The sequence below is a fragment of the Myotis lucifugus genome, unplaced genomic scaffold, assembly GCF_000147115.1.
Source record: "Myotis lucifugus unplaced genomic scaffold, Myoluc2.0 scaffold_645, whole genome shotgun sequence".
In the NCBI taxonomy this organism is placed as follows: Eukaryota; Metazoa; Chordata; class Mammalia; order Chiroptera; family Vespertilionidae; genus Myotis; species Myotis lucifugus.
The window spans coordinates 91,098-107,854 of record NW_005871693.1 but is presented as its reverse complement, the minus strand read 5'-3'; the positions used below and the strand labels follow the sequence as shown (position 1 = coordinate 107,854).

At 46.0% G+C, this 16,757-nt stretch overlaps 1 pseudogene; it reads right to left on the bottom strand.

Moving 5' to 3' along the window:
• LOC102431965 overlaps positions 1 to 7,856 on the bottom strand; it is a 242,084-nt pseudogene extending 234,228 nt beyond the window's left edge.
• Positions 7,857 to 16,757: the final 8,901 nt, after the last annotated feature.

Sequence of the window (16,757 nt, the reverse complement as noted above, 5' to 3'; positions counted from 1 at the left end):
CCCAAGATGGTGAGGTTTCTTGGCAAACGGTGTTTGCATGGGAAAGGGCTTTTGAGGTAAAGCAGCACAGCCCCTCATTGTGTAAATAGGGAAACTGAGGCTCCAAGAGATGAACCAGCTTGGCTCAAGGCCACCTGGGAGAGAGCAGTAAACTCATTGTTGTTCATTCAGGTCAAGACCCAAAGCAGAGCTGGGTCTGAGCTTTTCTGTGCCTCGTGCAGCACCCGGGCTGCAGCCCCCGACATCGCCACTCCCACCTGTGCCCTCTCCCGGGCCAGTAATCCCATCAGCACCTCCTGCTGGCACATCCTTACTGGGCCAGGCCAGGCTCAGGCTGCCTTTCTGCGGGACTGATGCTGGCAGCTGTCTGCGAGGTGGAGGCACAAGGCAAAAGTGAGCCCTTTCCAGGGCCTCCTGACATGTCACTTCAGACCTGGCTGCAATGCCTCTGCTCCCAGGGGAGCTTATGACTCATAATTAAATCTCATTCATCTCTCCCTCGGGGTCCCTCGGGTTCCCTCAGGCACCAGCTTTTCTGGTGCTCACTATCAGCATGGGGGCTAAGGCCCACCTACCTGCTCTGCAGTTCCCCTCCTGGGGAGCACTCAGAGCTCAGCAAGCCCCCACCTGTACTCTGCTGGGGGAGGCGCTGTCTGTCTGTGCCAGTGGGGCCGGAGGGGCTCCAGGCTCTGCAGTGAGCCAAGGAGGGTCTGGAGCCCTCCCTGCAGGGTGGGACTCCCTGTGGTGCTCCCCATATAAAGGAAACATCCCTCAGCTCCCCAAAGGGGGAAGGAAGGGAGGGGACTCCGGTAGACTCCAAGAATCTTAAGAGTTGGAAGGGACCTTAAAGGAAATGGTGTGCTACCCTTTACCTGGTACGGAAGGCCCACCACAGAGTCCAGCTCATCTGACCTTCCAATGACCAGGAACTCTTCACCTCACAGGCCTCCCATTCAACGTGGGCAGCAACTCTGGGTGTTAGAAATGCTCACACCATTGAAATAAGCCTTCTGGTAACGTCTGCACTTCCGTCCTGTGATGTCATAGCATAACTATAGCTATCATCCACTGAGAGCTTATCTTGTGCATTTCTCTGAAGATCTTTACATCCATTAACTCATTGAACTCAGAAGCTAAGAACCAGCATACCTGTTTTATACATGAAGAAACTGGGGTACAGAGAAGCCGGAAACTCGCCCTAGGTTACCACCTGGCAAAGGGCGGAGCTGGGATTTGAACGCAGGTGGTTCTGGCTGTCGTGCCTGCCTTTTTAACTCCACTGCCAGGTAAATCTTGACGTCTCCCTCCTCCAAGGAGCAGCCTGTCTCATGTTGTCATCTAGCTGTCATTTCTTCTGGACACTCCCAGAGTCTTGGCCACTGTTTCTAGATGCCTTGGTATCCTAGTCGCTCCTCTGCTTCCTTTAAAATGAAGCATAGCTCCGTGGTCCAGATGGTCTCCACCAGGGTGGACTACAGAGGGACAATGGTTTCTCTTCCAACTTCTCCTCCTGGAAGCTGTGCCGCCGTATTGAGCTTGTGGTGAGCTCAAACACGAAGATTTTTTTTTTCATGGATCTCTGCCAAGATAGTTCCTTCCTCTTGTCCTTGTCCAGTTGATTCTTTGAACCTAAATGTAAAACTCTGTACTTAACGCTCCTAGATTTCACCTGTGTGGTTCTGGCTTATGTCCTAGCCTTCTCAGACAGTCAGATTCTGGGTCTGCCATGCAATTAATTTCTTCAATTTTTGTCATATGCAAATTAGGTAATCATCTTTCCTCAAACTTCATCCATGCCATTGATAAAACACTTTAATGAGACAGAAGATGTGTCTTGTGTCTCTTCTCTAGAGAGAGGTCTCCTACTGGGTGGCAGGAATCTATTGTCTTAAAATAGAGAGACATTGCAATTTTTAACTTCATAATTCCATGTTAATCCTGCATTGAATGCCAACTACATTTCCTGCAAAGTACTAGGCACTAAAGAAACAAAGATGGTCAAGACCCAATCATTGCTTTCACAAAGTGCCTTGTGGAGTTGGGGAGACAGGCACGTAGACAGAAAATGATCACAGCTAAGTAGTGCATCCTGATGCACATGGGTGGGGGCCAGACAAGGGACACCTCTCTCAGCTTGCTGATACTTGAGTTAGGATTTAAAAAGGAGATGGGTTTATCAGGGTTGGAGTGCTAGGAGCAGGTGGGGAGAAGCCTGAAGGCAGGTATTGTTTTTATTTTATCATCTTGCCTGTTGGGTATCATCATCATTTTATTTTTTAAATATATCTTTATTTATTTCAGAGAGGAAGGGAGAGGGAGAGAAACATCAATGATGAGAGAGAATCATTGATCTGCTGCCTCCTGCGTGCCCGCTACTGGGGATTGAGCCCACAACCAAGGCATGTGCCCTGATCGGGAATAAAACCGTGACTTCCAGGTTCATAGGTCGATGCTCAACAATTGAGCCACACTGGCTGGGTGCCATCATCATTTTCACCCAGTCACCTTCTCCACTCTGTGACTTATCTTCCAACTCCATTTCCTCTAAATTTAGAATGATAGGCCCAAATCCAACAGTGCCAGGTGGGTACGTGTGTGTAGGTGAAGGTGTGGGGAGTGATGGAGAGTAGAGGTGGAGGAGAAGAGGAGAAAAGGAAGGAGGGTTGAGCTTCCCTCTTTGGAATCGAGAGAAGAGATGAGTCAAATGCAGCGCATGTTAGAGAGCGGGCAATGTGGTCTGGGCCTGCACTTGGGAGGAGTTTGCTGGGTGAGTGTGCTGATCCCCCAAAATGGGAGAGAGAGGGAACTGAGCTGGGAGGAGGGCAGATGGAACATGGGAGAGGCGGAATAGTTCATGCTCAGTCCAACTGAGATCTTACTCATGGCTTCCTGCCTTCATTTGAGTCAAGTCCCAAGTCATCAGACACACTCCTATTTCTAAATATACAGCAAGTTACTCCAAAGACAACTGGAGCTGAGTTTGGGTTCCGGGACTGTGGCCCTTTGACTTCTGGCACTGCGTCCGTTTCATGTGGGCAACCGTGACTCCAGGCCACCACAGACACATGGGGACCGAGAAGGGACCTGGGTGGGGAAGCTTGGCAGCAGTGTTTGTCTCCCAGCTTTGACACCTCAGCTGGATGTCAGAGCTCTGTAATTCATGCCAAAGGTTGCTCCTTGCAATTCTTCTTCCCTCCCCCTTCCCTGGCTCCCCTCCCCCAGTGGGAGAGGAAAAGCAGCTATGCTTATAGAAAGATTGATTAGTTAAGCAAGTCAATTATATCTCTTGCCGAGAGCAACTGTATATTAAGTAATGCAGCGAAAATGATTGTCGGCACAGATCCATTTTGTCAAACAGCTGTTCCAGAGGCCCGGGAAGAGAAGACGAAGGTTAAAATCCCGTAATAGTCTCCGCTCCCTATCTCACCCACCTCACATGCCGGGCCCTCCAGGGGCTCCATTTATTATGAAATGGAATAAGGTTGGGTAATGAGCATGCTGGCAGCCTGCTCCATTTTGCGGGAAAGCTCTCCCAGTGTGCCCTGGGCTGCTGGGCCTCCGCCGGCGCTGGCCCCGCTGCCCTCCTGCCACGCAGGCGCCGACGGATGCCTGCTCACCAGCTTGACTCGCTCCTCCCAGCCCAGGCAGCAGCTCTGACATGGTGGAAAGAGTTCCAGATGTAGATGTTGGAGGCCTGGCTTCGAGTCCATTATTGATGGTCTGATCTTGATCTTGACTATGTGTTTTGTCCTCTCTGAGCCCTAGTTTTCTCATTAGTAAAATGCAACACAATTTAAATGAGATCATGCTATGGATGGAATTTGGGGTCTATAATTATATGATAAAAATAATTCATTACCACTGGATATTGCTGTGCCAGGCAAGGAGGGAGTGAAGGGAGTCTGCGTCCTGTGTGGTGGTGGCTGGGCGGGCACAGGTAGTTCAGCCAGAAGCACCCCTTGTGTGCCTCATGTAATCAGTGTGAACTTCTTTTAAATCACTGACGCAGGCAGGTAGGTTTTGTTTCCACCTGGTTATGCCATGCCCTCCCGCCACCCCTCCCCCACCCCTCCGGGGTGGCAGGCACTGCTTTAACCCTCCTATGCAAAGTGGTTCCCAGGACCCCCACCCTCTCTCTGCCCAGGCCAGGCACTGGCAGGAAGCCACCTGCCCTTTGCCCCTGGTGCTGGGCGAGCCGCAGGACAGCGTGGGGCACTTGCTTCGCTCATTCCTGGACTGTCCACAGGAGGATCGGGGTCAAAGCTGATGGCCATCTCCTGCTTCCTGCCTGTGTTTGGTGGAGACAGTCAAATAGTGAGGTTCAAGTTCCTACGCTAGACCAAACCTTTCATTCTTGTCAGAGGACATCTTTTAACACCCATTTTCTCTGTCTCAAGAGGGTCTGCCAGCTGCCTTGTTCTCCTGCCTGCAGTTGCCTCATTGTCTCCTCACTCCTCCTGACAGGTCTTTCTCCTTGTTAGGAGCCGGCTCAGTTAGGAGAGGAACTCCAGCCGTATCATTCCCGCACACCTCGCTGTAAACACGCCTGCCAGTCCCCCCAGGAGGGGCTCGGGGTTGGAAGGGACTTCAGGGTCATATAGACTAGCACCCAATGGGAAACTGAGGCCCAGAGAGGGGACAACCTGGGACAAAGCACATAGCTGGCCGAGCTCAGTCTCCTGATCCTGACCATGCTTCTTCCATTGGCCGTTCTTGCCTCCTTTCGGAGAGTCGGTTTGGGGAAGGAGGGGCAAGGGCAGGCTGGCTGTGTGAGCCCCGCCTGTGCCTGCACTAAAGGGGTCACATGCTTTCCCCACTTGTGGGCACAGCAGTGTTGGAGTCACACTGGTCTCTGATTTCCAGGGCCAGCAGCCCTCCTTGCAGCGTGATGGGCCCTCCGTGTCCAAGACTGGGCCTCAAGTTCCAGGTCAGACCCAGGTCGCCAGGGCTCGGCTCAGCCTTCAAGGGTGAGAGCGCCAGTTCCCCTGATTTCTGGGCGTTTTGCAGTTCCATTTTCCATCCCTTCGGCCACACGTGGGCAGTTAGCATGGAAATGGCTGGCTCCCTGCCTGCGTGTCTCTCCCCAGGCCATAAGTAAGCATCTGTGGGTGTGGGCAACAGGGGTGGGCGGTGATGCTGATGGTGACCCACATGGGCATCCAGCCTTGGAAATGGGGCCTCGGCTGGCAGGGGTTGTGGACAGGAGCAGGCAAGGCGGCCTCACAGCGATTCCAGGGGCCCTGACTGTCCAGCCTGCGCACAGCGGTTCTAAGAATGTCCAAACCGGGAGGGGCCTTGGCGGTCAGCACGGAAGTGGGCGGAGGTGCCATCTGTTTCAAGCCCCTCATCTTACAGATGAGAAAACAAGGCCAAGAAGGGGAAGAAGCCGCCCCTGAGGCACACAGTGAAGCCCTGGTTCGGCCGGGATGGGATCTCAGAGGGAAACCTAGGCCCACGGAAAGGTAAGGAGAGACAGCAGATGAGCCACGGGCCTAGAGCTGGGTGTGCTGCTGGGGTGGAGGTGAGGGAGGTGGGCGCCTGGGTCTGGCTGGGGTGGAGTGAGGGAGGTGGGCGCCTGGGTCTGGCTGGGGTGGAATGAGGGAGGTGGGTGCCTGGGTCTGAGGCTGCGGTCCGGGGCAGCACATGCCATCGCGGCCCTGTCTGGGCTGACAGAGCTGGAATGACTGGAGGAACTGTACTGGCTCCAGTGATGAGTTAGGCCTCCCACGTGCCTCCTCCTTGAAGCTGCCCTTTGTCTCGGGCTTCCTCCTGCCACCTTTACTGTGTGCTTAACTCCCCGGACAGACTAGGGCGCACGCGTGTTGTCTGAGTGTAATTGAATCTTCCATCACAGGGTATGACGGGTCCCCTCGCTGACGCTATGGGCTTGGGGGTAGGACAGGTGTAAACTAAGTAGGGCAGGCAGTGGTTCCAGGGCCTTCCCTGCCCGTGGAGATGCCCCTGGGATCATGTGTATGTTTCATCCGCAAAGTTAGCCAGACCCGGGTGATGTCACAGCGAGGCCAGGAGGCGTGAAGTTTGCTCTCCCTTATACTCCTCTAGGCTCTCACGCAGTGATGCAGGCTAGCTGTGCAGCTGTGGGGAGCAGGAGTGACATATACATATGGCTTCAGGCTGGATGTCAAGTGTGCCCCTGTGTCTGAGGGACCTTCCCAGAATGTGTGGGTGTTGGACTGCCCTGCTGCTCCTTCAACTCTGAGCAAAGGACAACCTCTCGGGGTGTCCTCAGACGACTTTGCCATGAACCTCAGCATCCCAGGTTGTAATCCACGGTGTTTTATCATCATCTATCCCAAGTCTGTGATGCTTCACTTATGGTCACCCATCCATGGTGTCTGAAGAAAGAGGAGTCCTAGTACAGGGGGAATGTCTTTGAAATAGTGTCCCCTCCCAGCTAGGGGCAGTTGACCTGGATGTTCTTATTTGTCCTACTGTCCCATAGTATTTGGATAAAGGTAATACAGGTGGGCTGAAGAGGCAGGCTGTCCCACAGCCCGTACCAGAGAGCTCTGAAGGTTCCCAAGCCCAATCCAAGTCCTGGCAATTTAATGTGCCCACCTCCTCCAGCAACGGCTGGTAGCAGAAGTCTCTGTAAGGCATGGTGGGGTCTGGAGGGAGAGCCCCTGTTAGTGAGGCTGATACATTGGCTGCCAGAGCCCAATGAGGGTGGTGGGGGATGAGGCCCCAGGGTCTGATCTAACTCTCAGTGATGAATGTGGGAGGAAGAGAGACAGGGAAAGAGATGGAGAGAAAGGATTGCAGCAAATAGCGACCCCTCTTCACAGTGCACTGCCAGAGGGGCCTGCGGCTGCAGTGCATTCAGTGGGGAGTGACTGGGGGAGGGGGGGCAGGTGACGGCATGCCTGGTGCAGAATGTTTGGAGGAAATGAACATGCTTGGTCTGTAGGCCAGCGACTCCCAGGAGCATGAGAGCTGTCTGCCCAGGGACATTGTGAGTGAGAGGACATGCTTGTTCTCTCCGTCCCTCAAGAGCAGGAGAACGTGTGTAGAAACCGCAGGAAGATGGCCGTGGGCCCAGTGCAGGGAGGAGCTCTCTCCAGCTGGAGCTGACCAAGGGCAGGCCAGCTCCCCGGGAGAAGTCCTGCCCCCGGAAGACCAGCAGGCGGAGACGGGATTTCCTATGAGGAAGAGGACGGTGGAGTCTCTGTGGACATGACTCCAACCCGACTTGGGAAGTTGGCTCCGTTGAAAGGCTCCTTCCACTGTAAGCTTCTCAGTTTTGAACAGACTTGGGTCTTGGATGGTTAAGCTTCCAGTCTGGACTGAGGCTCCTCGCAGCTCTCTGGCCCTGCTCACAGGGTGAGGGAGGTAGCAGATGCCCGAAGGCCCCTGGACAGATGCGTGGAGGAGTCCCGGGGGATGGGGGGTGGGGTGGGGAGGAATGTTTCTGTGTGGCAGACAGAGCACCAGGGACAGAATCACAATGGTTGTGAGGTGACAACAGGGAACAGGAGAATGCCACTGGAGCTGCTCCTGAAATACACAGTTGGTTGAATTCCTCAGCAAGTAGATGTGAAGTTTAGAGGGTATTTGTAGTGAACAATTAGTGAATGCAGAGAGACCTGGACTCGAATCTCAGCGCTGCCAATCCTGGAGGGATTGTTCTCACACTACAAGCTGCTTAACTTTCTTATTTGTGAAATGGGGAAGATGATTCCTGTCTAACAGAGCTGGGCTGATGGTGACATTAGGCCATGTGTGTGTGCGCGTTGTTTAGACCTGGGGGGATCAGTAAGTGGTGGTTTCACAGCCCTGTGGACTTGGGCTTTCTCACCTGCCCTCTCGGCTGACCCCTCGTGTAGAGGGAGGCCCATGGTGCCTAGTGTGGGGCCTGGGGCCTGGCATTTACTAAGTCCTTGTCCATGGTGTGACCAGCAGGTACAAAGCCGGTGTGAGAAGCAGAGTCCTGGGAGCTGTGTTGACCCGTGGCTTATCGGAGATAAGCAGGCCTGGAGAAGCTCAAGGTCATGTCCTGCCTTCTGCAGAAGAGTGATCGGTGGAGGGGAATCCAGGGCTGGGAGAGGGAAGGAAGTGGGAGCAGACAGAGCCTCTCACTGCGGTGCTGAGTGGCCACAACAAGAGGAAACCCAAAGGTGGCACATTAGCAGCCGCCATTCCCAGGCAGCGCAGAAGTCCCCGTGCAGATGGCATGCACTGCGCACTGGCCGCAGGCTGCCCGGCTCCCACCTGCACCTCGCTGTGCAGCAGGCCATGTGCTGCTCAGCTGCTGCACCTCAGAAAGGCCTGGCTCATCACCCCATGTCCCCTGCTCAGCACTGGGCAGCGTGGGAAGAGACAGGGGCTCCAAAGCAAGGGGTTGGTGGGGGGCGCAGATGGGGGACACAGAGGCGATCCAGAAAGTCCCAGAGGATTTTGGATAACCATCTCTTTATGTCATCATTTCACTCCTGTGACGGAGCTTCCCTGGATCCTACACCTTTGGGCGATGGGGACGCATGCCCACATCTACTCTCTAGGTCCTCAAAAACTTCCCTGTCCTGCCTTGAGTACTGTCTGCTGAAAGCCAGAATAATGGGGAACAGATAGGACAAGACCAAAATCCGGAGCCGATGTGCTGCTCTGCGGATTTCCTAAGTGAGCGAGCGGGACACAAGCGACAGATGCGAAGTCTCGGGCTGCGGCGCTGGGAGAAGCCTCTGCTAGGAGGACCAGCCCTCTGAGAGGGACCCCTCCCTTACTCCTTTGTATCTTTGCTTTATTTCACTGTCTGCTTCATATTGGCTGTTGAATATTTTTTCTATTTAAAACATGAAATAATGCCTTCTTTTGCGTTTAATCCTTTAACAGCTGTGGAGCAGATATTACCCCATTTATGGACGAGGGAGTCAGGACTGGGGACACCTCCAGGTCAGCATGGCCCCAGACCCCGTGCGTCCTCACATCGCCCCGGGCTGGCCCCTCGCTTTGAAACTGCAATTAATTTGCATCCTGTTATGTATTTTTTCCAGGTGTATTTTTTAGTATTTCACTAGCTCTTTTCATTTTCCAGGATTTGTTCTAAAAGTTTCACAGTAAGAAATGGGATTATATTTCCTTCTGGGGACTTTGGCAGCCACTATCAGAGGGTCCAGTGGTTGGAAACACTAGGATTCCGGTGACCTTCAAGAGATGTTAGCACACCGTCCTTCACACTTTAATATACTTTAAATGTATACATTACTTAACTGTATTGGAATAGCCCAGTGTCATCATCAAGATGAATAAATAAGGACCGGGGACAATCTGATAACATTTTGACCACTTTCATAATTACTGCCACTATTGCTTCTTGTAGCTCCAGTCTTACCTAGGGCTTGAATAGAGCCACGGGTTCTCAGGGCTTGGGGTGGCTGGAGCTTCGGGGCAGCTTATGGCTGAAAGCCCAGCCCCTCAGCTGTAATAGTCTTTAGTGTCACATGGGATACCTTCCTGCTTGGCTTCTGGAGCCGCGCTTGTCCCATGAGAGGCACTAGCCACATGCGGCCATTGGCCACTTGGAATGTGGCTCATCTGAACTGGGAGCACCCTAAGCGTAAAGTACACACTGGATTCCACATATCTTGTACCAAAAAGAATGTAAACTATTTCATTGATATTTGTATGTTTATTATGTGTTGAAGTAATGTTTTAGATATATTAGATTTAATAAAACATTATTTCACATTTCTTCCTTTTTGACTTTTTAAAATTGGCTATGAGAAAATTTAAAATTTTAAATTTAGTTCATATTTGTGGCTTTGCATTATATTCCTGATGCACAGCATTTTCCTAGAGAATGCCTTAGAGTGTCATCCTTGATCAATCTTCAAGTTCTATGTTACCCTCAGATTACAAACCAAAATGAAACATAATTTTTAAAGTAACAACCTAATTCTTCTGATTTTTTAAAGTACCACGGCAGACTTTTTCCCATGTTGATGATTTCTCAGTTGCCTACTGACGACTCCTCCTACCTAACGCCCCTCTTCAAAAGAAATTAAGATCTCTGACCTGTACTTGAAGTTTGTTGGAAATTCAGCTGGTGGTCATTTTATCCATAATCCAAACGAGGATGTAGAAAAGGCGATAGCATCCGAGAGTGCCAGCTTGGTCATAGAGAGATGGAGGCATAACCATATCCACATCCCGGCTCAGGGGAGGAGCAGATGAAAGGCAGGACAAGAGCCAACCAGACAACATCGAACATGGGAGCTGAGGGCCGCTGTAGACAGCACCCACGGCCTCTCACCCTGGTCGGAACTCACAGCAGCTACTGCTCTTCCTCTAGGGCAGTTTAGGCCTCCCCTTCGCCCACCTCCCAACCAATTCCTGTCCTTGGTGCCTTACTCCTGGGCTTGAAAGGGCAAGAAACTTGTAAGGTAGGTCCTGATTCCCCATGAAGAAGTCACCTCCTTCCTCCTTGAGAGAAGAATATGAGAAGAATGGACTCCAGATAAGGGTCAGCGATTGGGGCTCCATTTCTAATCACTATGTGCTTCACAGGGCGGGTGGGAAGGTGGGATCTGTAAGTGGTTTCTTTCCCGTGAAGCAGTGGTGCTATGAGCTAGATGCTTGACCAAGGCTTGGATCCCAGCAGACCTTCAACATGGAATGAGCACACTCTGCATGCTAGAGTCCAGGCCCCCATCCAAGTATTGAGAAAATCTTTTCTCACACTTCACCCTCTCCCTGGCTGTATACAGATTACGCATAAAAGCCTTTGTTATGGGTAATATCAGCCATTCATAAGTGCTATGTTTATGAAATAATACCATATTTGTTGATTTTTCAACTTTCTATTATTCAAACACTCATAGGTGGAGGAAAGAGTATAATGACCCCCACATGGGCCATAACTCAGCCTCAATAATTACCAACATATGGCCATTAAAAAAACTATATGCCCCACTTCTCCCTGCCCCCTGCTACACATATTATTTCACATGTTAATGCTTCAATTATGTATTTGTGAAAGATTAGGACTTTTTTCATCAAACCTGTGAGAGTCCCAATATAACCACAATATCATTTTACCATCTGAAAATTAAAACTTTATTTAAAGCTTTATTTTTATTTTGTACGAAAGTAATATATTCTCATTGAAAATATTCAGACAATACAAAAGGTATAAAGAAGAAATTAAAAATTACTCATAAACCAACATCCAAACATAATCATTGCTAGCACTTTGGCATATATAGTTATGTATGTTTAGCACATATTCTCTATATGCATTAACATATATGAAATCATGATGCAGGTGATGTTTGTGACTTTTTACTAGTAAATATTATTTGCCAAGCATTTAAAAAAATGGAAGCAAAAATGTATGCAGAGAAGTACACAACTGTAAGTGTACAAGCCAGTGAGTTTTCCCTGTCATGTCACCAACTACTTCAGATTAAGAAACGAACTAATGCCTGTACCTGAAACTTCTTTCACGCCTCCCTTAGTCACTAAACCCACCAAACTTCACCCTGTTCTGACTTGATTGCTATTGAGGAGTTTTGCCTGCTTTTGTGTTTGTACAAATAAAATCAAACAGTATATGATCTTCTGTGTGTGACTTCTTTTTTTCCACATTACACTCGTAAGTGTCATCCATGCTGTTGTATGTAGCCATAATTCATCCATTTCTGTGTAGTAGTGTACTGTGTGACTGTCACAATTTATTTACACATTTTGCCATTGTGCTGCTGTTAGGAATATTTTTTGTTTGCACATGTGTATGCATTTTTATTAGGTATATACTTAGGAGCAGACTTCTGGGTGTATCAAACCTGTGAGAGTCCCATTTGCCCCACATTTTTGCTGAAATTTGGTTATTACAATGTTTTAATATTTTCTATTCCAATGAGTGTGTAGAATATTCTATTTCTACTCATTGTAGTTTTATTTTGCCTTTCCCTAATGACTAATAAAATTGAGTGCCTTTTCATATGCTCATAAAATACATAGATATCCTCTTTTGTAAAATACCTGTCACTTTTCCCCCATTTTTAATTGAATTTTATGTGAATTTTTTATTGATTGTAAGAGTCTTATATATTCTGTAAATGCGTTTTTTGGTCAAATATATATATATATATATATATATATATATATATATATGAAGTGCACACAAATTTATATATTAAATATAAATTTCACAATATATATATTAAATATCTTCTTCCACTATGTGTGTACCTTTTCACTTTTTTAAGGTATAATTTGATAAACATAAGTTTTAAAATTTAATGTCATCCCAGTATCAATATTTTCCTTTATGGTGAGTATATTTTTGTGTGCTGTTAAAGAAATATTTGCCTATTTCAAGGTTATTAAGATATTTTCCTATGTTCTAGAAACTTTATTGTCTTACCTTACCCTTTTTTTTTGTTTGTTTACAATACATCTGGGGTAGATTTTTGTGTATGGTGTGAGGTAGGGATCAAAATTTATTTATTTTCCCTTATGAATATCCAGTTGATTGAGCTTTCCTTATTCAAAAGACTGTTAATTTCCAGCTGTTCTGTCATATTACTTTTGTCTCAAGTGAAAAGATAGCATGTATGAATTTGTTTTTCGATTCCCTATTCTGTTTTATTATACATTTGCTAACGTTGTGCCAATTCCATTATATCTTAATTCCTGGGGCTTTATACTTAATATCTGATAATTTAGACCCTTCAATTTGTTACTTTTCTTTAAAATTATCTTCATTATTTTAGTGCTTTGTATTTTTATATAAGGTTTAGAATCTGTCAATCCCTACAAAATAAAAACATGCTGAGATTTTGATATAGGATGGCATTGAATTTTATATCAATTTGAGAGAATTGATTTTTATAGTATTTTATTTTAAATATTGATTCTTTCAGTCCCTAAATACGTCATATCTCCTCACACATCTAAGTCTTCTTTAATTGATCATAACTAAGCAGACTTTTGCCTAGATGTCCTGCACAGCTGCACATTTCAAAAATGTATTTCTGGCTATTTTATGATTTGCTGCTACTGAAAATGGCATGTTTAAAAATGTTTCTTCATTATTTGTTGGTTGTATGTAGAAATACAATTGTACTGGACTCATGGCAGGTCAGTGATACAGAAAATCGTCATCAAAAATTCAAAGCAACGAACAATGGGTGCTTCCTCTCAAAATGCATCCACTAGAGCCTGGAGTTCTTTTTGCACACACAGAAAATGTCTTTGGGAAAAATCAGTGACATGACTGATAAGGAGTAACTAGGTACTCCTGAAAGACAAGTGAAAGAATTACAGATTTTTGGATGTGAAGAGGCAAATCAAGAAAATGTCAGCACAAACATCCAAGCAACATCTGAAGACAATGCTCCTCTTGCTTAGTGATGGAGGTGGCAGTAACAGCCAGTGTGTGTGATGGTTGGGGGCAGTGGAGCTGCACACTCAGACAGCCTTGTGCAAAATAGCTTGGCAATATCTATCAAGAGCCTCAAACAGGCACACGCCCTCTACCCAGCAATTCCACTTTCAGGAAGTTGTTCCATGCAAAGGGATGCATAAACATGTTCATTTAAACATTATCTATAATAATAAAAGTGTAATATGCTAATTAGACTGGACGTCCTTCTGGATGTCCTTCCAGACGACCTTCCAGATGAAGCCAGGGCTGCGAGGGAAGCCGGGGCTGTGAGGGAAGCCGGGTCCTGGGTGCCAGAGGGAAGCCGTGCTGGCAGCAGGGGAAGGAAGACCTACTCTTGCATGAATTTTGTGCATCGGGCCCCTAGTTTATAATAAAATGTTGAAATCAACCTAAAACAAACAAACAAAAAAAAACAAAAAAAGAAATACAATTGTTTTTTGCATGTTGAGCTATAACTTGCTTGAGTTGGCTAAATTAATATTTAATTTTTATCAGTTTATCTTCATATTATTTTAGATTTTTCAAATACAAAATTACATTCTTTGCAAAGTGACCAATTTATTTATATATTTATTTATTTTAAATCACTATACCTTTTTCCCCCCCTTTATATTGTACTGGGTAGCATCTATAATACAATATTAAATCAGAAAAGTGATAGTGCACAACATTGCATTAATGCTATCAGGGATAAGTCTTTTAATATTCTTCATTAAGAATAGTGTTTGTGCCCTGCTCGGGAGGCTCCCATACACTAAAGGTTGTAGGTTTGGTTCCTGGTTGGGTGCATATGGGGGTCAACCAATTGATGATTCTCACATCAATGTTTCTCTGTCTCTCTCTTCCTTCCTCTCTCTCTAAAAATCAATATAAAAATCAATAATATTTTGTAGGTTGCCTCAGATGAAGATTAAAAAAAAAGAATGGTATTTGCTGCAAGTTTTTTTGTAGTCATACTTTATAAAGTTAAAGAAGTTTACTTCTATGGCTAATTCAGTAAGCTTTTTAAAATTCTAATTTTAAACATAAATGGGTGTTCAATTTCATCAAGTGACTATTCTATGTCTATTGAGGTGACCATGTAATTTTTTTTACTGTATTATTGGTGAATTACAAACAATTACATTTATTGATTATAAAATAGTAAACAAATTTTACTTTCCTGGAATAAACCCAAGTGGATTGTGACATATTATTCTTTTTATATATTACTGAAGTCAATTTACTAATAATTTGTTTAGGATTTTTGCATTTATGCTCATGAGAGAGATTGATCTGCAGTTTTCTTATTATAATGTTCCTACCAGGTTTTGGTATCAAGGTTATACTCTAGTCTTATAAATTGGAAAGTGCAAAGTTTTTCTATTCTCATAGGGATTTGTGTAGATTTATTTCTTAAATGTATGGTATAATTCACTGGAGTAGCCATCTGTACCTAAACTTTTCTTTAAGTATAATATTAGCTACAGGTTTTTATAGATGATCAGATAGAGGAAGTTCTCTTTGATTTTTTGTTTCCTGAACATTTTTACAAGAGATGGACATTCTGTTTAATGCTTTTCTGTGTTTATTGAGATAATTATATGGTTGGTATTGGTTAGTCTGTTATCCATGCATTATTTTGATTTCTGAATGTTAAACCAATCTTACATTCCTGGTCACAACATATTATACTTTTACATATTGTTGTATTAGCTTTTCCTAAGATGTCTGCTATTATTTGTATCAATTAAGTATTTGTTATGATTTCACTTTATCATGGTTGTTGAGTTCGGTTTTAACTCTTTGTTTTTCCATTTTAGAGGTTTCTTAAGGGTTTATGGCATACACTTTTTTAATTAATGCAATTTAACTTTAGGAGAGAAGGAGAGAGAGAGAGAGAGAGAGAGAGAGAGAGAGAGAGAGAGAAAGAGAGAGAGAGAACTGAGTGTTATCTTAAGTATTCAGATGGGTATGCTTTTGAGAAAACTACCTGAGGAAGCCGGGGAAAGACACACCTGAAAAGTTATATGGAAAAATCTGCAGCCCTCACACAGGACTGAGAACAGTGCATGTTTCACAGTCCAGAGTGAAAACCATACCTCACGGAGCATCAGGGACAGAAACAGGAAGGATTTTGCGTGAGTAGTGGGAAAATTGACCCCAGATTGAAAGCTGTTCTGGTCTTACCTAATAAAGCCAACTTCCAAAAGGGTAGTCTGTCTTTAGATAGTTTAACTGTATCCCAAAACAAAGTTACAGAATATTTATAGGAACATAAAAATATCCGACACAATGAGATAAAATTTGTAATGCTTGGCATCCAATTAGAAACCATCAGATACACTCTTTAAAAGGCAGGAGAATTGTACCTATAATGAGAAGAATTTTCAACGGTCAGTACTAATCCCAATGGTAGAATTAGTAGCTAAGAGCATGAGACCATTATTGAAACTGTATTGATATGCTCAGAAAGCTAGAGGAAAGACTTAACTGTACTAACATAACTAGAGACGTGACAAATATAAAAAAGACCCAATTTGGATTTCTAGAGATGAAAAAAATCTATATCTGAGATAAAAAATATATACTTGATGGGATTATGGTAGTTTAGACACTGTATGAGAAAAGATTAGTGAATTTAAAGACATTGCAGCGGACACTATTCAAAATGAAACACAGAAATAAAAAAGTCTAAAGTCTTAATGAGAGAACTAGTGAGCTGTGTTATGAGTGAACCCTGTTGGCCTTGGTCTCCCCTGAATCTTGGATCTATCTCCTAAGTTCAGGGAGATTAGTGAATATCCCACCTGGGTTTCCCCTTCTTGTACCATAGCCTACAGAAATCTGGGGGTAATCATAGGGCTCAGTCGCCTCCTTTGTTTCCCATCTTTCAGGGATCACTGTTCTTTGTTGCTTGATATTCAGTCTTGAGAACCATTGTCTTGATACATTTTGTTCAATTTGTTAGTTGTTTTAGGGAAGAGGGTACATCTGGTACCTGTTACTCCAGGTAAATATTGAGTGTATTGTTTTTATGTATTTTAAATTAGAGGCCCAGTGCATGACATTCGTGCACTGGAGGGGGGTGTCCCTCAACCTGGCCTTCACCCTCTCGCAGTCTGGGACCCCTTGGGGGGATGTCTGCCTGCCAGCTTAGGTCTGCTTCACCCCTCCCCCCCACCCCCCAGGGATCCTTAGCTCCACAGAGGCGGGAGAGGCTCCTGCCGCCACTGCTGCGCTTTCCAGTTTTGAGCCCAGGTTCTGGCTGAGTGGCACTCCCCCTGTGGGAGTGCACTGACCACCAGGGAACAGCTCTTGCATTGAGCGTCTGCCCCCTGGTGGTCAGTGCGTGTCATAGAGATCGGTC